This window comes from Sus scrofa, chromosome 8, assembly GCF_000003025.6.
Source record: "Sus scrofa isolate TJ Tabasco breed Duroc chromosome 8, Sscrofa11.1, whole genome shotgun sequence".
Lineage (NCBI taxonomy): Eukaryota > Metazoa > Chordata > Mammalia > Artiodactyla > Suidae > Sus > Sus scrofa.
Window position 1 is genome coordinate 62,327,818 of NC_010450.4, and position 27,453 is coordinate 62,355,270.

The following is a 27,453-nucleotide window of genomic DNA, read 5'->3' on the forward strand; positions in this document are numbered from 1 at the left end:
CTATAAAAGAAAATCAAAGCCAACCATAGGCCAATTTATCCATTAATTTGGTATTTATGAGCTGTCATCTTGATACAAACTATAAATATACAAATAGCATGATGCCATAAATTAGAAGCTTGCACGTGTTTGAGTGAGAACACAAGGGAGCAGTATATCAATTGTGAATCAATGAAGGTTTCAGAGATGTGCTATCCCATGATTAGCATTTTGAAAGATAAGTATATATTTACCAAGCAAGAGATATTAATAAGGATACAAGCATTGGTCAGTGACTGAAAGTGGAAAGAGGATTAGAGGGTGTCCAAAGATAACCGTGTTATTTTGAGATTAGGAGAAAGACGGTGTCACTAATGAAAAGGAGTTTCAAGGTCATGAAGTTAATCTTGAAAATAATTTTCTTCTACTTATGCCTTATTTTAAATGGCAATGTAATGAAGATAGGTGAAATCCCAATTTCTATATTAAACAATCTGTATGTTGTCAAGTGATGTTATTCTGACTTTATATTGACAATATGTTTAATGTGAGCATAAATACATGTAAATATAACCACTATTTAATAGCAGAGTTAGCTTATATGCTGAAGTGTGGAAAAAATAAAAACTCTGACCTTGACAAATAACTTTAGAGCTGACCCAGATATAGACACAGAAATCAGTGAGAGGCAGATCAAAAAACAACTTTAATTCTGATAAAACTGATTATAAATGTTATCATCATCCTTTGTCATATCTAGCTTCTCTATTTTTATACCAGACATAGATTTCCCCACACTGATAGAAGCAGAGTTAAAGCACAGTTGACTAACTCTAGAGGAGTAAGCATGCCCCTTAAAAAGTGGCCATAAACTCACAAAAAGAATCTTTGTAGAGAGGAACTTAAAAGAAAACACAGAAAAAGTTATGACATAGTTACCTAATTCCTTCCTGTAAATTCACCCCTCATGTAATTCACTCTTGTGCACCTGGAGAGGAAGGGACATGTGATAGTAGGGAAAAATCGACTACAGAATCTTTTAGAGAAAAATAAAGTATGGGACATTTGTTTTCTTTCATATTATACAAATAAAATTTATAAAGCACAGTAAAATTAAAAAAAGAATGTAAGAGAATTGTTTGCTACCAGATCTTTGTACATGCTATTATTTCTATCTCAGATTTGATTCACTTACCCCCTTTTCAGTTGACAGATTTCCACAGAAGTCATTTTCTAAGAGAGGATTTCCTAGACAATTCCCACCCTGCATCCTGAACACATGCACACTTAAAATCCAGCTTGATTCTCTTCTTCTGACTTTATATGTCATAAATCAAATACTTTCAGTTGATAATTATATGTACATTTAAAGGGTTTTAAATTAATGTTTATACAATTTTAAGGGATACTTTCCAATAACACTTATTACAAAATATTGGCAATATTCCCTGTATTTGTAGAATACAGTCATGAGCCTCTCTTACACCTGATAATTTGTGTCTCCTCCTCACCCCCTGCTATATCTCTCCTCCCCTCTCTCCTTACTGGTAATTTTACTAGTTTGTTACCTACATCTGTGGGTCTGATTTTTTTGTTTGTTTGTTATACATAGTTTCTTGTATTTTTTTAGATTCTACATATAAGTGATATCATACAATATGTGTCTTTCTGTGTCTGATTTATTTCACTTAGCATAGTGCCCTCTAACTCTACTCACATTGTTGTAAATGGCAAAATTCATTCTTTTTTATCTCTGAGGGTTGTTCCATTATGTGTGTGTGTGTGTGTGTGTGTGTGTGTGGTATTAAAGAATATTCTAATGTCAATTTTTTTACATGTTGCTATTCAGTTTTCCTAGTACCATTTATTGAAGAGACTTTTTTCTCCACTGTATATTTTGCCTCCCTTATCAGAGATTGACTGTAAGTGAGTGGCTTTATATCTGGCCTCTCTACTCTATTCCATTGATCTACATGTCTTTTATCCTGCCAGTACAGTACTGTTTTGATTACTATAGCTTTGTGATATAGGCTGAAGCCAGGGAACCAGCTCTGTACTTCTTTTTCAAGACTGTTTTGGCCATTGAGGGACTTTTTTGTTTCCATATAAATTTTAAAACGACTTGTTCTAGTTCTCTGGAAAATGCCATTGAATATTTGCTAGGGATTGGACTGAATCTATAGATTGCCTTGGGTGGTAGTATGATCATTTTAACAATATTTTTCCAATCCCAAAACACAGTATATCTTTCCATCTATGTGTACTATTTCCAATTTCTTTCATCAGTGTCTCATAGTTTTTCAAGTAAAGTCTTTTACATCATTAGATAGGCTTATTCCTAGATAATGTATTCTTTATGATGGGATGATAAATGGGATTACTTCCTTAATTTCCTTTCTGATACTTCACTATTAGAATATATATATTTTCTTAAATTAATGTGAATCTTTATACTTAAAATGCAAGAAAAACAAAAATGAATCTCTTTTCATACCCACTGAATTACAAAAAATAATAGATCATCTGATAAAAAAGTTCTAAAGTAAAAATTTCAAAACATGTTAATAAAATACATTATAATTTGACTTCCATAAGTTAACTTATTGATAACTGCAAAATATATTTTTATATCAAAATTGGTCTCTGAAACCACTCACTAGTCACAAAGAAAGAAAAAGTAAATGATCTTTATATGCAAAACACAAATTAATGTAAGGCATAATTTTGAGTGAAAGTAATATGTAAAAAGACATGTAATATATGATTCCATTTATATGAAATTCAAAAAAGAAGCAAACCCAATCTATGGTAATATTGGTCAAAACAGATATTACCATGGAGGTAATTGCTGGAAAGATACTTGAGGAAATGTGTGATGCTGAAAATTAATTTCTCTTAGGTCACACATATATTAAAAATTCAATAAGCTATACAACTCAAATTTGGGCACATATTGCTTATAATTTATAATGCAATTAACAATTATTAGAATCAAAATTATTTTGGATAAAATATGTTTCCATATGAATTTAGAATTCTTACAGAAATATCAAATATTAATTCAATTAATATATTATATTGAATCTAAAGATAATATCCACACAGGGTTGACATATATTATATTTGGCAGAATTGATATTTAAAAATATACAATAAAGTATAATGACTTATTAATGTACTTGATACATTACTTATTTGCATATTCTTTAAATTGCTAAATAACAGTCTGAGTAAATCAACTATATACTTCAAAAAACTTTTTTAAAAAATCTGACATTTTCATTCTAGAAATCTTACACATCTTTTTGTTATTATTTATAATATTTTTATGTTTTTGATGCTATTGTAAATGGGATTTTTCCCAAAAACTTATCATCCACTTATCTGTTGGACATCAGTAAAATTATTTCTAAATTGTTCTTGTGTGTTATAAATTTATTATTTCATTATTGGATATTCAAGATATAAAATCATAGCATTTATAAACACAAATTACTTAAAAGGTTGCTTAAACCTTTTATTTTCCTTTATCTTATTTTATTGGCAATATACTTCATCCCAACATTCCACTGACACTGTGATAGTACAGATGCTTTCCTTTATTTATTTTTTTCTTTTTTTAGGCCACACATGTGGCATAAGGAAGTTCCCAGGCTAGGGGTCAACTCGGAGCTGCAGCTTCCAGCCTATGCCACAGCCACAACAATGCCAGATCTGAACCACAAGGCAGGATCATTAACCCACTGAACAAGGCCAGGGATCAAACCTGCATCCTTGTGGATGTTAGTTGGGTTCTTGACCCACTTAGCCACAACAGGAACTCCCTGTACATACTTTTCTTGTTTCCAATTACAGGGGGAAAATATGAAATACCTGACCATTACATTATATATGTTATAGAGTTTTATAGATGGGCTGCATTACATTAAGAAAATTCCTTCCATTTCATAGTTTTCTAAATGCTTTTAATCATTAAATAAATGTCTGATGCTTTTTCTGCCTCTCTTTAATAATTTTAAGATGTGTGTTAGCTGCATTTTTTTTGAATGTTAAAACAATATTTACGTGTATATGTCAAATGTAGAATTGTTAAGTCTTCAACATTGAATGATCCTTTTATCATTATGAAACATCCCTCTTTATTTTTTGTAATGTTTCCTGTGTTAAAGTCTACTTTTCTCTGGTGTGAAAAAAAGTTACAGCACATTTCTTTAGCTAGTATCTCTATGGTATTCATTTTGTCCTTTTATTCGCAAAATTTTTTTCAATATTATGATTTTTATTTTTTCCCACTATAGCTGGTTTACAGTGTTCTGTCAATTTTCTACTGTACAGCATGGTGACCCAGTTACACATACATGCATACATTCTTTTTTCCTAAATTATCATGCTCCATCATAAGTCACTAGACAGAGGTCCCAGTGCTACAGAGCAGGATCTCATTGCTAATCCATTCCAAAGGCAGTAGTCCGTATCTATTAACCCCAAGCTCCCAATCCATCCTACTCCCTTCCCCTTCCACCTCCCCCTTGACAACCACAAGTCTATTCTCCAAGTCCATGATTTTCTTTTCTGTGGAAAGGTTCATTTGTGCTATATACAGCCTGCCAAAACTGAATCAAAAAGAAATAGATCAACTGAACAGACCAATCACTAGAAATGCAATTGAATATGTCATAAAAACACTACCTACAAATAAAAGCCCAGGAACAGATGGCTTCACAGGTGAATTCTACCAAACAAACAAAGAGGAACTTATACCCATCCTCCTTAAACTTTTGCAAAAGATTGAAGAAGAAGGAACACTCCCAAAGACATTCTATGATGCCACAATCACCCTAATTCCAAAACCAGACGAAGATACCACCAAAAGAGAAAAATATAGGCCAATATCTTTGATGAATATAGATACAAAAATTCTCAACAAAATTTTATCCAACAGAATCCAACAACATATGAAAAAGATCATACATCACAACCAGGTGGGATTCATCCCAGGTTCACAAGGATGGTTCAACATATGCAAATCAATTAACGTCATACACCACATTAACAAAAGAAAAGTCAAAAAACACATGATCATCTCAACAGATGCAAAAAAAGCATTTGACAAAGTCTAATATCCATTCATGATCAAAACTCTTACCAATGTGGGTATAGAGGGAACATAACTTAACATAATAAAAACCATTTATGAAAAACCCAAAGCAAATATAATACTCAATGGAGAAAAGCTGAAAGCCTTCCCACTGAAAGCTGGAACAAGACAAAGATGCCCACCACTGTTATTCAACATAGTACTGGAAGTCCTAGCCACAGCAATTGGACAAACAAGAGAAACAAAAGGCATCCAAATAGGAAGAGAAGAGATAAAACTGTCACTGGATGCAGATGACATGATCCTATATTGAGAAAACCCTAAGGACTCAACCCAAAAACTACTTGAACTGATTAATAAATTCAGCAAAGTAGCAGGATATAAGACTAACATTCAGAAATCAGTCGCATTTCTGTCTACTAACAATGAAATATTAGAAAAGGAATACAAAAACACAACACCTTTTAAAATTGCACCCCCAAAAATAAAATGCCTGGGAATACACCTGACCAAGGAGGTAAAGGACTTATATGCTGAGAACTATAAAATATTAATTAAGGAAATTAAAGAAGATGTAAAGAAATGGAACGATATTCCATGCTCCTGGGTTGGAAAAATTAATTTTGTAAAAATGGCCATGCTACCCAAAGCAATCCACAGATTCAACACAATCTCTATCAAATTCCCCAGGACATTATCACAGAACTAGAACAAACAATCCAAAAATTTATATGGAACAACAAAAGACCCAGAATTGCCAAAGCAATTCTGAAGAACAAAAACCAAGCAGGAGGCATAACTCTCCCAGACTTCAGGCAATATTACAAAGCTACAGTCATCAAGACAGCATGGTACTGGAACCAAAACAGAAGACAAACCAATGGAACAGAATAGAGAACCCAGAAATAAACCCAGACACCTATGGTCAATTAATCTTTGACAAAGGAGGCAAGAACATAAAATGGGAAAAAGACGGTCTTTTCAGCAAGTAATGCTGGGAAACCTGGACAGCTGCATGCAAATCAATGAAACTAGAACGACCCTCACACCATGCACCAAAACAAACTCAAAATGGCTTAAAAGACTTAAATACAAGACAAGACACCATCAAACTCCTGGAAGAGAACATAGGTAAAACACTCTCTGTCATCAACTTTACAAATGTTTTCTCAGGGCAGTCTCCCTAAGCAACAGAAATAAAAGCAAATATAAACCAATGGGACCTAATCAAACTAACAAGATTTTGCACAGCAAAGGAAACCAAAAAGAAAAAAAGACAACTTACAGAATGGGATAAAATAGTTTCAAATTATGCAGCTGACAAGGGCTAAATGTTTTATCCTCATTTCAATCATATATTCTTAAATGATTATGAAATTTTTCTTTTCCCCCTCTAATCTCAAATACTGATTTCTTAATGGGATTATTTGGTGTCTTTTGGAATATAATGTAATTGCTGATGCATTCAGATTTAATAAATCATCTTGTCATGTCTGTTCTATTTGTCCCACTGTTTTCCATTTCTTTGCCTCTCCTTTGTAGTCATCTGTTAAATTAATCATGTTGCATTATTTTACACATACCTCATTAACTTCTTAATTCTAAATTATTTCGCAATTATTTTAGTGATTACCCTTGATATTTTTACATGCATCCTTGTTATAATCTCATTAAAATTATTTTATCACCGACTAGTTAATGTAAGAAATTGGAATGTTATCTTATTTACTTCTCTGATATTGCTGCACTGTATTTTATTCTTATGTATATTTAAATTCCTCAAAATGTTATGAGTATTGCTCTAGACTCTGCTTTAATTTGGATCAATAATATATTTAATCTTTGTATTTCTATTCATTCTTTCCTATATAAACATGGAATAGTTCTTTTGTTTTAAATGTTACTGCAGTACAGTTGACTTACAATGTTGTGTTAGTTTCAGGTATAAATCACAGTGAATCACTTATACATATACATATATCCACTCTTTTTCAGGATATTTTCTCATTTAGGTCATTACAGAGCATTGAGTAGACTCCCCTTGTGTTATATAGTAGGTGCTTTTACCCATCTATTTTACATATAGTAGTATATATATGTTACTACCAATCTCCTAGTTTGTCTCTCCCCCAGTGTTTCCTTTTTGGTAACTATAAGTTTGGCTTTGAAATTTTTGAGACTGTTTCTGTTTTGTGAAAAAGTTTTTTGTATCATTTTCATAAATTCCACTTACAAGTGATCTCATATGATATTTGTCTTTCTCTGCCTAACTTCACTTGGGATGATCATCTCTAGGTCCACACAGTGAAAGACATGTTAACGTGAATGGCATTATTTCTTCCTTATTTATGGCTGAGTAATATTTCATTGTATATACACATTATATCTTCTTTATATAATAATGTCCATGGACATTTAGGTGATTTTCATGTTTTGGCTACTGTGAATAGTTATGCAATGAACACTGGAGTGCATGTATCTTTTCAAATTATGGTTTTCTCCAGATAGATGCCCAGGGGTGATGTTGCTGGATCATATGCTAGTTTTATATTTAGATTTTTAAGGAACCTCTATATTGTTTTCCATAGTGTTTGCACCAATTTACATTCCCACCAACAGTGAAAGATGGTTCCCTTTTCTCTGAAACTTCTCCAGCATTTATTGTTTGTAGACATTTTGATGATGGCCCTTCTGACTTGTGCAAGTTGATATCTCATTATAGTTTTGATTTGCAATTCTCTAATAATTAGTTATGTTGAACATTTTCTCATGTGCTTACTGATCATCTATCTTCTTTGAAGAAATGTCTATTTAGATCTTCTTAGACCATTTTTATTAAACTGTTTTGTATATGTGTGTGTCTTTTCAGGGCCACACCCATGGCATATGGAGGCTCCCAGGCTAGGGGTTAAATCAGAGCTGCAGCTGCCGCCTATGCCACAGCAACACCAGATCTGAGCCACGTCTGTGACCTACACCACAGCTCAATGGCAACAAGAGATCCTTAACCACTGAACAAGACCAGGGATTGAACCCGTGTCCTCATGGATACTAGTCAGATTCTTTTCGGCTAAACTATGACAAGAATTCCACTTGTTTTTTTGATATGAAGTTGTATGAAATTGTCAAGTATTTTGGAGTGTAATCCTTTGTCAGTCACCACATTTGTAAATATTTTTCCCATTCTTTGGCTTGTCTTTTTGTTTGCTTCCTTGTTTGCTTTTCTTGTTTGCTTATTTGTTTTGTTTGCTTGTTTGTTTTGTTTGCTTATTTCCTTTGCTGTGAAAATGCTTAATTTAGGTCTCATTTCTTATTGTTGTTATCCCTCAGGATGTCAGGGCCATATCACAGGATCTGGTTAAGGGTGGCCGTGAGCTCAATACAACTTTAGGCAGCCCATTAAATTTTTTTTGGTATGAGGAGGACTGTTTTTAATATGAATGCCTGCCACTACTTTCCTCAGTGTATGCTGGCTATTATCCCCTTGACTTACTTTGTAAAGCTTCAAGAATCTGGATATAATGTCTTTTCAATTTTGGAAAAATTTCACCATTACTTAGAAAAAATATTGTCTCTATGTATTCTCCTATCTCCTTTGAAGACTCCAATTACATTTGTTAAACATTTAAACAAATCATTTATGTCTTTTATACTCCTTGCTATGAACTGAACTGGGTCCTCCCAAAATTCATATGTTGAAACCCTAACCTTCCATATGATGATATTTTGAGGTTGAGCCAATGAGAGATAATTGAATTTAGATGAGGCCATGATGGTGTGGCCCTCATGAAAGAATTAGTGTCCATAAGAAGAGAGAGACACCAGAGAGCTTGCTCCTCTCCCTCTCTTCTCCATGTGAGGGCCAGATGGCCAGGAAGCACCCATGTGCAAGTCAGGAAGAGATCCTTTCTGGGGAACCAAGTCATTCAACACATTGATCTTAGACTTCTCAGCCTCCAGAACTATGAGAAATAAAGTCCTACTGTGTAATTCACCCAGTCTAATGGTAGCCTGGCCTGACAAACTTACTTTAAAAAATTATTGCCTTTCTTCCTCAATGCTTTTGTATGATTATTTTCTTCTGGCTTATTTCCTATTTTATGAATTATTATAATTTTATATAAGTACTGTTAAACATATATTGACTTTTTAGTTTTATTTATTGATTTTTAATTTTCACAATGCTCTTTGATTATTTTTTATAGTTTCAAGTTATCTTGTGAACCCCTTTACTTTATTTAGATTCTTAAAAATAGTAATTACTATTTTAAAGCACACATCTTATTCATAATCTCCTCTGTATCTTATTCTACTGTCTTATTTTCTTGAATTTTAATCAATGTTTTACCTTTTTGAAAACTTCATTATTTTTATTGAATGCTATATATATTATTTTTTAAGAAAACTTTAGGCATAGGAGTTCCCTCTGTGGCACAATGGGATTGGCAGCATCTCTGCAGCACCAGGATGTGGGTTTGATTCCTGGCCCAGTGCAATGAGTTAAAGGATCCAGCACTGCTATAGCTGCACTATGCATGACAACTGTAGCTTGGAGCTTTTCCCTGGCCCAGGAACTTGGTATCCTGTGGGGCAGCCAAAAAAGAAAAAAGAAAAGAAAACTTTAGGTATAAATCATGACTCTGTTGCAGTTACCTTCTTCCAGAGAAAAGTTAATATTGCCTTTGGAAGGTAGTTATGACTAGATCATCAACCACTTTGGATTGAGCTTTCATTTGAGTTGCTTATTGCTATTACACTGGCTTTAGAAGAATCCTAAAGAAAAGCTTGGGATGCTTAGCCAGTTCACTCCTAAATGATGGTTCTAAACTCCAGTTTCACTGCTGCCCCACATAACTCAGGATAGCTCAGCTTAACTTAGAAGATTCTCATTAATAGCGTTCATCTTAGATTCCTATGATTTTAGTTGTAGCTTTTCAGATTGGCCATTGCCTCAAAAGGCAACTAATGCCAAAAAGTGGAGCTCATCTCTCTGGGTTTTCATCTCTCTAGGGTCTTGATCAAGAGTTCAATTCTTTGGAAGCCTTGAAGAATATTTCTTTTAATATAACATAGTCCACCAGAGCTGGAAACAGAATTCTTCTTTTAATGATAAAGGAAAATAAGTCTTTCTGAAATTGTCCTAATATAGCAGATGTGGATATTGAAAAATATAAAAAATAAAACAAACACAACATGCTAATTTTTTCTCATTTGCATATCAAAAAATTCTAATTCATGATCATATACAATGTAGGGAAAACATAACACAGAAGAAATGAAATCACAGTGAAACATGCAATGGAATATTAATTGCCACGTGTCTGGGTTTTTACACTTGTGTCATCACCTATATCTCAAATATGTTTCTCTTTCAAATTTTGGTACTATGGATTTCTACATTTCTGAGATTATCATAAATGTCATCATTTTTTTGTTTCCTACAATACCCCCTTCTGGAAAGTTAACTCTTCTATGTATGTTCTCAAAGTACGTAACACATGCATTTTTCACATTAGATCAGAGCTATTTAATTGTAATCCCTTTTTTCTGTTAGATGATGATGACTCTAGAATAAGAATTGTATCTTACCCATCAGAATAGCACAGACGTCTGTCATAATCAAAAATCAGATATTAAATATAATCACTGATTTTTAATGCTGCACAAACAGTCAAAAAGTCTGGAGGATTTTTTGAGAACAGTGAGCCAATGACCTTGTGTGGAAAAATAATTACACTTTATTTTACTAAAGTCTAAGTGAAATTTAGTATTTTCTTTGGCCATAAAATTTTAGGCAATAAGTAATGTTAGCATAAGAAGTATTTTTGAATTTTGTTACAAAAAAAAAATCTAAGATAGTTTCATAACAATTTACAACTTTTCTAGAGATCTTGAAATATGATGTAAGGTCCCTGTTTTGGAATAATGGTAATTATTTAATTACTAGATATTTTTATTCATTACATTCATAGAGAAGTGATGATGAAGGATCAGTCAATCAATAGAATGATGCATTGAGAGACATAAAACCATTTCAATATAATGTATATAATTATAATTTATTTTAGGTATTTAAAAACATTATTTTGAGAAAATGGTTTACAGACTTCACAAGAATGATGAAAGAGTTCATGGCACAAAATGTTTAGGTACTCATGGAAAACATATTTATTTGAAGAGACTACAAAAAAAAAATCATTAATGTTAGAAAGTAATTTACTTTCTTTAATCCTAAAAGTTAAATTTTGTCATGAGATTTTAAAATTCTATTTCAATATGGCTAGCTTATTTTAGAAAAATTAAAGCTAACTTTAGCATCCCAATACTTGGTACTTAGAAAATTTAGACTCTGGATTCAGTTTTTAAAAATGATATAATTATACTTTCAAAATGACACGAAGCAGATCAAGTCCCAGAAAATTCTGCATGTACATTTTTTTACTTGTGTTTGCCTAATTTCCAAGAAAGCCTTTCTCTCTTATAATACATATTATTTTTGAAAATAGTAGAAAAGTAAAAGTTACATACCAGGCAGCACTCTCTTTTTCTTGTTCTTTCTCTCTGTTAAAGAGATATAAAAATGATGGTCAAACATTTGAACATTCCTGATTTAATGGCCTGAAATCAAGAAAATATCTAACTGCACTAACAATTATAAGGAATTATATTGAATTAAACTGTGAACTGAAAAAAATGATGATGTACTAAGATAACAATTAATCTATTTTCTTAATCTATTTGTTTTCCAATTACATCATAACCATGTAAAAACTTAAATAAAATTAGCATCATCTACATGTAGAGTTAAAATGTTTTTTATTCGTTATTTATTAATAAAAGAATACAATACATTCCTAGTTCAATAAGAATTATGGAAACTCAAAGTTTTACATAAAATATGAATAAATCATGATGTCAATATAACAAGTGAATTACATGTATTTTTATCAGAACATAATCCAGTGTATTAAAATTAAAGCACACAGAATGTGTAACTGGAAAATAATCAAGACAAAAGTTACTTCAAAAAGCATTTTTCCTTTAAATTTAAAATAATATTATTTTTTAAAAAAGCAAAGGAATATAGAAAAAGAAAAGAGAGAGGGGAAGGGAGGAAAAAGAAATGAAGGTAGGGAGAGAGACAAAAACAAAACTCAGTAGCAGGATGGAAAAAAAGAGTGTAACTATTGTATTAATTATTTACAGTACATTGTAACTTTACAATGCTGAATTTCACTGTTCAAAAGTCTGGATCTATTTAAGTCTTTTACTGTAAGCCATATTTTACTGCAGAATAGAGCTTTATTCTAGAATCAATTTTCACTTATTAGTGGATTAATAAGGAGCTTATTAGCATATTCTGTTCCTTGGAGGTATTCTCAAGAAGTAAAACATACTTGATACTCGACTTAAAAAGATGACGAAAAATTTTACTATGTCAAAAAAGACAAGAAATCAGATTCATGTGTAGAAAATACTTCCCAAAGACATTAGGATTTCAATGCATACTATGATTAAATGTAAATCCTAAGGCTGAATTGTTGCATGTGAAATACTTTTTTCTATTAAAATATCTTATCTACAATTTGGATATGATTATGTGCCACATAAATTTTGAATAAGAAGCTAGAATGTCAATTTTATCAAAGTTCAATCTGATTATAATGGAGAATAGTTTTAAGCAGAGGCCTTTGGGGACCCTGCTTCCACTAATAGAGATATGGATAAATTATAAGCTTGGTTGCTGCAGAACCCATAAATTACACAGTAGGCACTTTTATAACATAAGTATTGGAATCAAAATGAGATTTCATAACTTAAGCATTTTTTAGCATATCAAGTTTATTACACCATGTGATGAAATTCATAAAAAATTAGCAGTGTAATCAATTTTTTAATTGTTAAAAAGTTTTTTAAAAGGCTAAGATAAAGACTATTTGGGTCTTTCACATCTATTCTGGCCAGAATTGTGAATGTAAGGCCTAGAGATACAGAATCATCCAACAACTTGAGAATAAGGCCACGTGCTAATGACTGAAAGATCTATTTCCTTAATAGAAAGCTCAACTTTGCTGGTCCAGACTCTCTTATCCCTTAACTTCTTGTCATGCAATATAAATAAGTCCATTATTTTATTTTGATTATGCTTAGTGAACTATATTCTTAAAATATGCTTTAAAATTCACTGATTACTCCATCATACAATAAAGCTTTTTATGATTCTTCGTGGAAATCTTCTGAATTCCATAATCACACAAGCTGTAATTCCTGGAATAGTGAATAACTGTATTTACTATAATCATGCTATACTTAAGTCCAAATTTATAAAATAGCAACAATGTTAATAATAAATACTGTCAATGAAAACCCATATAAATTTTAAACACAATATTTCTTTGCCATTTTAAGTGTCAGCGGTACCCATTAACACACTGGGAACTTTCATAAATAAAAGAATTTCCGATTCATTTATTTCTTTGAATTATACCATTACCTCATTACTATTATAAACATTTGATTTTTTTTTAAACAAAGAAACATACGTAATAAAAATTTAAGTACCTAGGACAAACATGCTTTTTAGGTGCCCAGTTAAGAAAAAAAAATATATATATATACACACATAAATATATATATATATATATATATATAATTTGTTTAGTATTCCCAAAATATAAAAAATACATTCAATTGAATGCACAGCATTTCATGAAATTTTCAGTTAATTTAAAAGTTGACTAGTAGTTACACATGAATACTATTCCTCAATTTTGCTCCCAGACACTTTAATCAACCTGCAGGCATGTTGGGATCAATCAATTGCAGCAGTTGTGTTCATTCATCTTTGTCCTGCCATTCATCTCATGGCAGCAAGGATCACACTGAGTAATTGAATTTGCTTGAAATCTAATATAAGGGCAAACTGTGGCACAGTGGTTATAATCAGTTTGACTAAAAAATTTTAGCATAGAGTTCTGTTTGCTGTTTTCAGCAAAAGGAGTAGGATACTCTGTTCTGCAATAGTGCCATAAATGAGAGCTCTGGGGAAAAGGTATACAGCATGCTTCAGGAAACACCATGTCTTCATAGATTCCCAGCTGAAAACTTAGAGATAGTGGAGGAAGGAAATTACCACATATAATACATTTTTAATAGAAAATAAGAGAATATGGCTTAAGGCTTAGAAAGATTTTCAGATACTTAAGACAACGTTGTAAAATTTTGCATAAGGAAAGTTATGTGATGCAATATAATCCTCTGTTTTAGAGATTTGGAGAATATGAAATTTATGTCATACCTACGTACCTATAAATCTATCTATTGACATATCCATATTTATCTAAAACTGTGTTTGCAGCAGAATTTTGTCTTTGGTTAAGCCTGAAATATAATCAAAGCTAGCCTTATATGAATGAGCATAATCATCCGGAATTATTCATTTTTATATTTGAGGAAAGTAACAAATTTTCTCCATTTCATTTCCAATCCAGGCTTAGAGAAATCCTTGGAGGATGATTTGAGTCTATATAATCCACATCTTATTTAATAAACAAATGGTTTTAAAATTTGTATAGAAACCCAAAAGACCCTGAATAGCCAAAGAAATCCTGAGAAAGAAAAATGGAGCTGGAGAAATCAGGCTCCCTGACCTCAGACTACTATAAAGCTATAGTTCTCAAAACAGTATGATACTGGCACACAAACAGAAAGCTAGATCAATGGAACAGGATATAAAGCCCAGAAATAAACCCACACACCTAAGGTCAACTAATCCATGATAAAGGAGACAAGAAAATACAATGGAGAAAAGAAGGTCTCTTCAATGAGTGATATTGGGAATAGTGAAAAGTTACATGTAAAAGAATGAAGTTAGAACACTCTCTAACACCATAAACAAAATAGACTCAGAATAAAGACCTATTTATAAAACCAGATACTACAAAACAAGAGGAACACATAGGCAGAATACTCTCTGACATAAACTACAGCAATATCTTCTTAGATCCACCTCCTAGAGCGATGAAAATAAAAACAAAAATAAACAAATGGGACCTAACTAAACTTAATTTTTTTTTGCACACCAAAGAAACCATAAACAAATCAAAAAGAAAGCCCACTGAATGGATGAAAATATTTCCAAATGAGGCAACTGACAAGGATTAATCTCTAAAATATACAAATAATTCATGCAGCTCAATATCTGAAAAACAATCCAACCAAAAAATGGGCAGAATATATAAATAGGCATTTCTCCAAAGAAGGCAGATAGCCAAAAAATACATGAAAAGATGCTCAACATTTCTAATTATTAGGGAAATGCAAATCAAAACTACTATGAGGCACTACCTTATACCAGTCAACATGGCCTTCATCAAAAAACCTACAAACAGTAAACGCTAGAGAGGGTGCAGAGAAAAGAGAACCCTCTTACACTCTTGATGGGAATATTAATTGGTACAACCACTATGGAAAACAATACAGAGGTTCCTCAGAAAACCAAATATAGAACTCCTATATAATCCAGAAATCCCATTCCTGGTCATCACTACAATTTGAAAAGATACATACATACCAGTGTTCACTGCAGTACTATTTATAACAGACAAGACAGGGAAGCAACCTAAATGTCCATTGACAGAGGAATAGATAAAGAAGATATAGTACATATATGCAGTGGAATATTTCTCACCTATAATAAAGGATGAAAAAATGCCATTTGTAGCAACATGGATGGACTTAGAGATACTGGTAAATGATTGTTATGACTTCTAACTTAAGTTAGACAGTAAAAGAAAAACATATGATTTCACTTATGTGTGGAATCTAAAAAAAATATTACAAATGAACTTATTTGCAGAACAGAAACAACTTATAAACTTTGAAAACAAACTTATGTTTATTAAAGGGGATAGGTGAGGGAAAGGGATGGATTGGAGGTTTGGGACTGGCATATCCACACTGCAATACATGAAATGACTGGCCAATGGGAACCTGCTGTATAACATAGAAAACTCTACCCAATATTCTGTGATAATCTATATGGGAAAAGAATCTTAAATGTGTATATGTATGTCTAAATCACTCTGCTGTACAAGAGAACAATGTTGTTCACAACATTGTAAACAAACTATACTTCAATAAAACATTAAAAAATGGAAATTATAAAAAAGAGGAAGTATATATCAACTCAAAAGAGATTTCATGTCAGATTAATGTGTAAAGTATTTTTCTGGAATAAAACATTAAATGAGAAAATATGAAATGTCATTGTTCCCAGAAAATAACTATAATGACAACTTTCCATTCATAATGATTTGTAACATAATTTACAAAATTATTCCATTAGTTGTGAAAATGTTTCAGTATGAATTATTGATTTTTCTAACTTTGGCTAGTAATATCAAAGGGATCATACTGGTCAATTTTGGTCAAATTAGTGGATTATTTTGATTTAGAAATGACTTCATGGTTAAACTGTTATAAATTTAGTGTACTATATTTGAGTGTATATCAAATGCATTTTATTGAAAGATTAAAACAATTTACTAATAAAATATTTTTATTTCTTTGTACTACTAAAATGATTAAAATACATTTTATAGAAATATCTGAGGAAAAGACAATAATGTAATACGTAGATAGTAGTATTATGAGCCATAAAAAGGAAAGCATTGTGTGAGAGAAACACTTATGGAATTGTCCCAGTTTGTAGTTTCAAAATATAAAAACATGTAGAATGATACAGATACATTTCAAGAAGTTACAAATGCAAGAGTTTGAAACTACAGTAATCTTTGACATAAAATGTAAAAGACGCATTCAACTTTATTTTTGGTAAGAACCACATGATGCTCCATAATGAGTGGAAGGCACAAAGTTTCATGTACATACTTTTATTAGGAATGGGTAGGTTGGTGAAAGCAAAGGAGAGCAGATGGTAACTATTAATCCTAAAGCATTATTTGAGTATAAAAGTAGGAATGGCATTGAAGCCTTTTTGAAATTTATTTACCCTGAGAAAATTCAGAAAATTTGTTTTCTTTCTTATTCTTTATCTTAAAAAAAAAAAAACCTATATCACTGTATTTGTGAACTGCAACTTTATACTGTTAGTAAACAGCTGGATGAACTAGAAATGTCAGTCAATTTAAATTTAAATGACTGTAAGTCTTCAGAAAAGCCTTTAGGAATGAGTAAGATTAGTTCTTCAAAATGATCAATTCGTTGTCTCTTTGGATAGAAATAGGCATCATCAATGCAGTACTTTTTAGTTCCTTGTTAAATGGAATCCTTTAAGGATTAGCTGCTATTAGATTAGACATATGGCTTTTTGAGTAAATAAAGGTGTTTGCAAAGCTAACCAAATGGGAGGAAGCCAGTATAGTGGGAGTCTTTAAAATTATATTTGAAGGAGTTAACTATTAAAATATTTTAGTCCTTCATCTTTCCTCAAGATTTATAAGCTTTTTTTCTTTCTTTACTTTTCTAGGACCATACCCGAGACATATGGAGGTTTCCAGGCTAGGGGTCTAATCAGAACTGCAGCTGCTGGCCTAAGCCACAGCAACGTGGGATCCGAGCTGTATCTGTGACCTACACCACAGCTCACAGCAAAGCCAGATCCTTAACCCACTGAGCGAGGCCAGGGTTCGAACCCACAACCTCATGGTTCCTAGTCGGATTCGTTAACCACTGAGCCATGATGGGAACTCCAAGATTTAAAAGTTGATATTTGCTCTTTATAATTGATATTTGCTTTCCATTCATTAATAGCACACATATCTCATTGTAACAAAAGAAAATAATCTTGTAGTATTTTGGAAAACTTTCAGAAATATCACTATTTTAAGATTAAGAAATAGAGTGCCTGTTTTTGGTCCTTTAATGCTATTGTCATTACTTTCTCTCCTTTGTCCCATGTAGTCTACTGTCCTCATGCAACCCAAATGACATTTTACCAGGCTTGTATTTTCTGCAGCAAATTGTATTGCTCTTATGTTTTAAATAACAGAGAAACCTACAGATAAACAGGTACTAAGATACTGCTTAATAAAATACCTTCAATGTATAGAGTTTTCACAGTTAAAAATATTAGGAGTTTCCATTGTGGTGCAGCAGCAAAAAACCTGACTAATATCCATGAGGATGTAGGTTTGATCCCTGGCCTCACTCAGCTGGGTAAGGAGCCGGTGTTGCCATGAACTGTGGTGTAGGTCACAGACAACTTGGATCCTGCACTGCTGTGGCTGTGGTATAGGCTGGCAGGTGCAGCTCCAATTCGACCCCTAGCCTGGGAACTTCCATATGCCACAGGTGTGACCCTAAAAAAGCCAAAAAAAAAAAAATGTTTTGCAAACTAGGTATACAAGGAAACTTCCTTAACATGATAGAGACATCCTTCAAAGACTAACATTAAAAAAGCATGTGCAAATGTAAATGAGTAAAATTTTTGTCCTTAAGATTAGAAATAAACCAACAATCCTCACGCTCACCATTGTAATCTAAATCCATATTGGAAATTCTAGCCAGTGCAATTTGGCAAGGAAAAAATGTCACCCAAAATGAAAAATAAATAAATAAATAAAAGAAAGAAAGAAAATTGTGTCTATTTGTAGATGACATAATTTCATATATAGAGAATCCCAAAGAACATATACACACAACAACACACATATTCACACAACTACAGTTAATAAATTCAAAGTTACAGACAACTTTAGAGTGCTTAAGCAACCAGTGGAAACTTTTTTATTAAAGTACATTAAATAAGAAGAATACTACAACATGAAGCCAGAGATATATACTGGCCCAAACTTATAATACCCTCATATGCACAGGTTGAAAATAACCCGAGCCCTGTAACCCTGGGAAAATCTTCCCACTTGTTTGTGTTTGAAGAACAAGCTTTCAGCAAACAAATGTCCCTCCTCATGCGACTTAGATAAAGCAGAAGACAAGGCCAGACACAGAGTTCCAAATCCCAATTCAAGCCTCGGAAATGGCTAAACTATTCATATTTACCGATTACCCAGAACAATATACCCAATTAATCTAACTTGGTGAAACTACAACTACATACCTCATCCCAAATCCTTGAACTTTGCCATAACTTCAGCCTCAATCTCTCCTGAGAACAGGCTGACCTCAGGGTAAAACATGCTCTAATGTGTCTGATCACTCATCTGCAAAACATTCATTGGATTTCCCACACCAAGTTTTTTCGGTCTTCAGTTATAAAAGAAAAATATATTTATGCTTAACCTCTGAGACATTTGCAGATCTTGTAAGACACCCATTATACTTAGGTTAAGATAAAGGGTTGTAAAATTTAAGGTGCTTCAGCCTAAGACCCTACAAAATCTGTGTTAATTGATGCAATTTTTAAAAAGAGTCTGTGATGACTAAGGAAAGAAATAACACTTTGAAACTTATTTCGAGAGAAATGGAAAGAAAAGTCTATCTTGCTGAAAGTTAAATTGTTACAACTACAAGAGATGGAGTTCTTCAGAATTTATCACTTGGTGTATGCTGTCACTTTCTCTGTAAATTTATTAATATAATTTCATGGGTGGGTAACAAAATAATCAAAATCTAATAGTAAAGTATCTAAGACTTGATACATGTTCTCCATAAATATTCAGACACCTGACTTCAAATTTACAACAGAACTTGAGATCTATCTGTGCTACTTACAGCTTTAAGAAGTGCTTGAAAGGATATAGTTATAATGTTTCTTTTTAAAATTTTATTCATGGCATTTCAAAATTATTTTTGAAAGTCATACTAATACGAAATTAAGTCATTACTATACTTCTTCAGTTCAAAAAGGTTAGAATGATTCTTTACCAAAAGAAGTAACAGATAATCATCAGAGCTGTGATGTAAGAGCATATCAAATGGTTTCCATTTATATGTTTTAATACACAAAATCAAAGCCATATACTATATCATTTTATTATAATATTTATGTGATTATGTAGAATATATGAGTATATAAAGTATATTACAGATCTATATTGCACTTATAATTACATAAATATAATACAATTACAAACAAAGCTCTATAAATATGATTTGGGATACTATTGTTGTTTTTTTTAATAATTAGCTAAGGTAAAGATATAAGGAAACAACCAAAACGGCCTTACTAATCCTTGGGTTTTTTGTTACATCAGTGAATGTGATGGGATACTAATATTAACTTACTTTCATCATGACACTATACTTGTCAGTTGTATTTGGAAAACCACACACAAAAAAAATAAGCACCTTTATCCTTAGCCAGAAATCCAATCTGATGTCAGTATTATGCTCATTTGAAAATTAAATTGATATGAATAAAATGTACATTTGTTTCAATTCAAAATTTCATAAAAGGTCATTAAAATACACAAATACTTTTCAGTGGTTTAAGCCTAGTGGAATAAAAGAAGCCACACAAAAATCAGGGACATGGTCATAAGTTCACAATTTCTGAAAATGATTGTGCTTGTTCGTGGCTTTAAAAAACAACAATAGGAGTTCCCTTCATGGCTCAGTGGTTAACAAACCCAACTAGGATCATGAGGATGCAGGTTTGGTCAATGGCCTAGCTCTGTGGGATAAGGATCTGGCATTGCCCTGAGCCGAGGTGTAGGACAGAGAAATGGCTCGGATCCCACGTTGCTGTGGCTGTGGGGTAGGCCAGCAGTTATAGCTCTAATTTGACCCCCCTTAGCCTAGGAATTTCCACATGCAGCAGGTGCAGCCCTAAAGGAAAACAAAAACAAAACAAAATAAGAGTAAATGCCTTTTACAAATGGTATTACTCACTGTAGACCTAATGATACATTTTGAATGTTTCAAAGCCTATCATGTAGGATTTAGCGAAATGAAACTCAATAAAAGCAATGATTTTCCTGGCAGCCAATTTCTATTTTCTATGTTGTGTACCTACAGACACAGTCAATGAAAAATCCCTCTACTGTGAGACTCATTAGGAAAAACAAAACAAAATAATCATTCAGGTCTTTAAAAAATTTGAAGCCTATTTGTCACACAACAATACCAAAAAAACAGCCTTGATTTGCTCTGAACAAATAGCATCCGTAATATTTGGCAACATAAGTGCTCTAATTACTTATTTTAAAAGAAAGACAATTGTGCTACAATTCAACATGCATTGACAGCAAATATAACCATTATTTCTGGAAGAAACCTGCCAATCTGCCAAGAAAACTAAAACTTCTGTTAAAGATTTAATTTTCCATCTTTGTTTTAAAGAATGTGAGAAAACTATCCATTTATAAATCCTAGAATTTTTGGAATTCTGAAGGTAAATTTTGAAGCATGAAATAATTTTCAGGTATAAGTTTGATTTTCTGAAAAAGAAAGATCAGTCTCAGGTATTTTAACAGAAATATTGCTTATTTTTTATATATTTGTTGGTACAAATACATGTATCAACAAATGTTGGTATAAAATATTGGTACAAATATATGACAATGAAGACAACATAATGAAGGCAGCTCAATAACCACTGGCTTTATGACCAAAGAGCTATTGTGAAAGAAAATAACAGAGAATATAAATTGCCAACCTTTGGACACATGCTATTGGTAGTAATGTAACACAAGTTGTTTGTCACTAATAAGCCATTTTAAACAAATGAAAAACTGCCCCTCCAATCTTTAAGAACCTAACATACCTATAAGAACTTTCTAAAAGTAAATCTCAAGTCATATGATTATATAATATTTGTACTATTTACAAAATCATACATTCACTATCAAGATATTACTGACGCAGTTATTCACTTGAGATATAAATCTAGATCATGAAATATGCAATAGTTTTTTAAAATTTTGTTAGAGTACAGATGATTTACAGTGCTATATCAATTTTTATTGTACATCACAGTGACTCAGTCATATATATATATATAATATATATAAATGTATATTATATATATAATATATATAAATGTATATTATATATATATGTATATATATATACACATTCCTTTTCTGATAACTATCTTCCATCATGTTCTAGCCCAAGACATTGGATATAGTTCTCTGTGCCATAGAGTAGGACCTCATTGCTTACCCATTCTAAATGTAATAATTTGCATATACAAACCCCAAACAACCAGTCCATCCCACTCCCCATCCCCTTGGCAACCACAATCTGATCTCTAGGTTCATGAGTGTGTTTTGTAGGTGGTTCATTTGTGCCATATTTAAGATCCCACATATAAGTGTTATCATATGGTATTTGTCTTTCTCTTTCTGACTTATTTCAAATAGTATGAGAACCTCTAGTTGTGTCCATATTGCTGCAAATGGCATTATTTCATTTCTTTTTATGGCTGAGTAGTACTCCAGTGTATATACGTACCACCTATTCTTAATCCATTCATCTGTCGATGGGCATTTAGGTTTTCCATGTCTTGGCTATTGTGAACAGTGCTTCAATGAATATAGGGGTGCATGTATATTTTAGAATTGTGGTTTTGTCCAGACATATACCCAGGATTGGGATTGGTGGATCATATGGTAGTTCTATATTTAGTTTTCTGAGGAACATCCATATTTTCTATGGTGGTTATAACAGTTTACATACCCACCAACAGTGAAGGAGAGTTCCAATTTCTCCACATTCTCTCCAGCATTTGTTATTTATAGACTTCTTAATGACAGCCATTGTGACTGGTGTGAGATGGTACCTCACTGTAGTTTTGATTTACATTTCTCTATAAAGAAAATGTTGAACATTTTTTATATGCTGACTGGCCAACTGTAGGTCTTCTTTGGAGAAATGTTTATTAAGGTCTTCTGCCCATTTTTTGACTAGGTTGATTGTGGTTTCTGTTGTTGTGATTGAGTTGTATGAGTTGTTTGTATATTTTGGAGATAAGGCCCCTGTGCATTGCATCCTTTACAATGCTTTTGAATTTAATTAGGTCCATTTGGTTTTGGTTTTTATTGTCATTATTCTAGGAGGTGGATCAAAGAAGATATACTGTGATTTATGTAAAAGAGTATTCTGCCTATGTTTTCCCCTAAGAGTTTTATACTATCTGGCTTTACATGTAGGTCTTTAATCCATTTTGAATATACTTTCATTCTTTTGCATGTAGTTGCCCAGTTTCCCAGCACCACTTATTGAAGAGATTATCTTTCCTCCATTGTATGTTCTTGCCTCCTTTGTGCACACATTAGTTGACCATAGGTTCTTGGGTTTATTTCTAGATTTTCTATACTGTTCCATCAATCAATATTTCTGTTTTTGTGCCAGTCAGTATCATACGGTTTTGTTGACTATACCTTTAAAGTATAGTCTCATCAGGGAGCCTGATTCTTCCAGTCTGTTTTTCTTTTTCAATATTGCTCTGGGTACTCTGGGTCATTTCTGTTCTCATATGAATTTTAAAATATTTTGTTCTAGTTCTGTGAAGAATGTCCTTGGTAATTTGATAGCGATTGTGCTGAATCTGTAGATTGCCTGTGTAACAACATCATTTTGACAATATTGATCCTACCAATCCAAGAGAATGGTATATATCTTTCCATCTGTTTGTGTCACCTTTGATTTCTTTCATCAGTGTCTTATAGTTTACAGAGTACAAGTCTTTGTCTCTTTAGATAGGTTTATTCCTAGGTACTTTTGAAGCAATGGTAAATGGGATGGTTTCCGTAATTTCGTTTTCTGATTTTTCATTGTTAGTATATAGAAATGCAGTTGATTTCTATGAATTAATGTTGTATCCTGAAACTTTACCAAATTTATTGATTAGCTCTGTTTTTCTAGTAGTGTCTGAATGATTTCCTATGTATAGGATCATGTAACCTGCAGTGGTAGTTTTACTTCTTTTCTTTTTCCAATTTGGATTACTTTTCTTTCTTTTTCTTCTCTGACTGCCATTGCTGGGACTTTCAAAACCATGTTGAATAACAGTGGTGAAAGTGGACAACCTTGTACTGTTCCTGATCTTAGTGGAAATGCTTTCAGTTTTTTTTCACTATTGAGAATGATGTTAGTTGTGGGTTTGTCATATATGTCTTTTATTATGTTGAGGTAGGTTCCTTTATGCCCACATTCTGAAGAATTTTAATCAGAAATTGGTATTGAATTTTTTCAAAAGCTTATTCTGCATATACTGAGATGATGATATGGTTTTTATTTTTTGGTTTGTTAATGTGTTATATCACATGATTGATTTGCAGATATTGAAGAATTCTTGCATCCCTGGGAGAAATTTCACTTGATCATGGTGTATGATCCTTTTAATATAAATTTGGATTCAGTTTGCTAATATTTTGTTGAGGATTTCTGCATCTATATTCACCAATGATACTGGACTGTAATTTTCTTTTTTGTGGCATCTTCATCTTGTTTTGGTATCAGAGTGATGGTGACATCATAGAATATGCTTGGGAGTGTTCCTTCCTTTACAATTTTGGGAGAGTTTCAGAAGAATAGGGGTTATCTCTTCTTCTCTGAATTTTTGACAGAATTTGCCTTTGAAATACATCAGGTTCTGGACTTTTGTTTATTGGAAGTTTTTAAATCACATTTTCAATTCTAGTACTTGTGATTGGTCTATTCATATTTTCTATTTCTTCCTGGTTCAGTTTTGGTAAGTTGAACCTTTGTAATGATCTGTCCATTTCTTCTAGGTTGTCCATTTTATTGGCATATATTTGTTTATAGTGTCTCTTATGATCCTTTGTATTGTGGTGTCAGTTGTAACTTCTCCTTTGCATTTCTAATTTTATTGATTTGAACCCTCTCTTTTTTTTTCTTGATGACTCTCACTAAAGGTTTATCAATTTTTTTTTTAACTTTTCAAAGAATCAACTTTCGGGTTCACTGATCATCTCTATTGTTTTCTTTCTATTTCATTTATTTTTTGCTCTGATTTTTACAATTTCTTTCCTTCTAATTTTGTGCTTTTTTTTTTTCTTCTGTAGGTGTCTGGTACACGTGAGCCACTACCCTCCCCCAGGAACTCTAGGAATGGAGTCAAGGGGACAATAAACATAGTAATACAGATGAAATGAGACAATATGAAATGAGAAATAAATAGCTTTCAGACAAAGGAAAAAGATAAAAAGACACAAAAATATCTAAATGAAGTGTAGAAATTCAGAAATGGCCTGAAAAAGAATTCAGAGTGATGACAGTAAAGATGATCCAAGCTCTCTGAAAAACAATGGAGGCACAGATAGAGAAGTTACAAGAAATAGTTAACAAAAAGCTAGAATATTTACAGAAAAAGCAACCTAAGATGAAAAGCACAATATCTGAAAGAAAAAATACACTAGAAGGAATCAACAAGAGGATAATAGTGGCAGAAGAATGAATAAGTGAGATGGAAAAAAGAGTGGTTGAAATCACTGCCACAGAAAAGAATAAAGGAAAAAAAGAATGAAAAGAACTGAAGAGAGTCTAAGAGACCTCTGGGACAACATTAAATGTACCCACTTTCCCATCATGGGGGTTCCAGAAGGAGAAGAGAGAGAGAAAAGGCTAGAGAAAATATCCGAAGAAATTATAGCCAAAAATGTCCCTAATATAGGAAAGGAAACACTCAAGATTAGGAAGCATAGAGAATTCCATACAGGATAAACCCAAGGAGAAACAGCAAGACATATACTAATCAAACTGACAAAAATTAAATACAAAGAAAAAAATATTAAAAGCCAGAGGGGAAAAACAACACATAACACGCAAGGGAACACCCTACAAGGAAAACAGCTGATTTTTCAATGGAAATTCTACAATTCAGAAAGGAGAGGAAAGATATATATTTAAGATGATGAAGAGGAACCTAGAACCAAGAATACTCTATCCAGAAAAGCTCTCATCAAAAGCTCTTTGATGTAGAGATCAAAATGTCAAAATGTTTTTCAGTCAACCAAAATTTAAGAGAATTCAGCACCTCCAAACCAGCTCTATGACAACTACTAAAGGAAATTCTCTAAACAGAAAAGGAAAAGCCACAGTTAGAAACACAAATATTACAAATGAAAAAGCTCACTGGTAAAGGCAAAGATAGTATAAAGTAGGGAATCACTCACTGACAAATATGATATCAAAACTAGCAAGAATAAGAAGAGAGGACAAATGCAAAACACTGAAAATGCATTTGAAATTAAGATACCAGCAACCCAAAACAATTCTTTATACAAAACAGATGATTATATCAAAAATCTAATGGGAACTGCAAACCAAAAAACTAAAATATACACACACATAGAAAAAGTAATCCAAACACAACACTAAAGATAATCTGTCATCAAATCACAAGTGAGGACAACAAAAGAGGAAGGGAAGAAAAAAGACCTAACATAACAATCCAAAACAATTAAGAAAATGGCAATAAGTACATATATATCCAAAATTACACTGAATGTAAATGGATTGAATGCTCCAACCAAAAGTTACATAGCGGCTGGACAAATACAAAAATAAGGCTCCTGTATATGCTGTCAACAAGACACCCACTTTAGACCTAAGGATACATACAGACTGAAAGTGAGGTGATAAAAGAAGTTGTTACATGCAAATGGAAATCAAAGAAAAGAGGGAGTGGCAATACTCATATCATACAAAATAACTTTAAAATAAAGGTCACAAGAGACAAAGGACACTACATAATGATCAACAGAGTCAATCCAAGAAGATGATATAACAATTGTGAATATATATGTACTCTTTATAGAAGCACCACAATATATAAAGCAACTTCTAACAGCCATGAAAGGAGAAATTCACCACAACACAACAATAGGGGGGAAGACTTTAACACCTCACTTATATGACAGACAGATCACCCAGCAGAAAATCAACAAGGAACCACAGGCCTTAAATGACACCCTGGACCAGAGAGATTTAACTGATATTTATAGAATACTCCATCCCAAAGCAGCTGAATATACATTCATCTCAAGTGTACATGGAACATTCTCCAGGACAGATCACATCTTAGGCCACATATCAAGCCTCAGTAAATTTTTTAAAAAATGAAATTATTTCAAGCATATTCTCCAACCACAAGACTAGAAATAAACTACAAGGGGAAAAAAACAGCAAAAAACACTACCTTCTGGAAGCTAAATGCTACTATACAATCAATGGATCATTGAAGAAATCAAAGAGGAAATCAAAAGATACTTAGAGACAAATGACAACTAAGAAGTTAACAATCCAAAACCTATGGGAAACAGCAAAAGCAGTTCTGAGAGGGAAGTTTATAGTGAAACAATCTTATCTCAGGGTAAAAGAAAAATCTCAAATAAACAACCCAATCTTATACCTATAACATCTAGAGAAGGAAAAATAGTTGACTGACAAAATAAGTTACACATTTTTATTTCTGTTTACTGTTG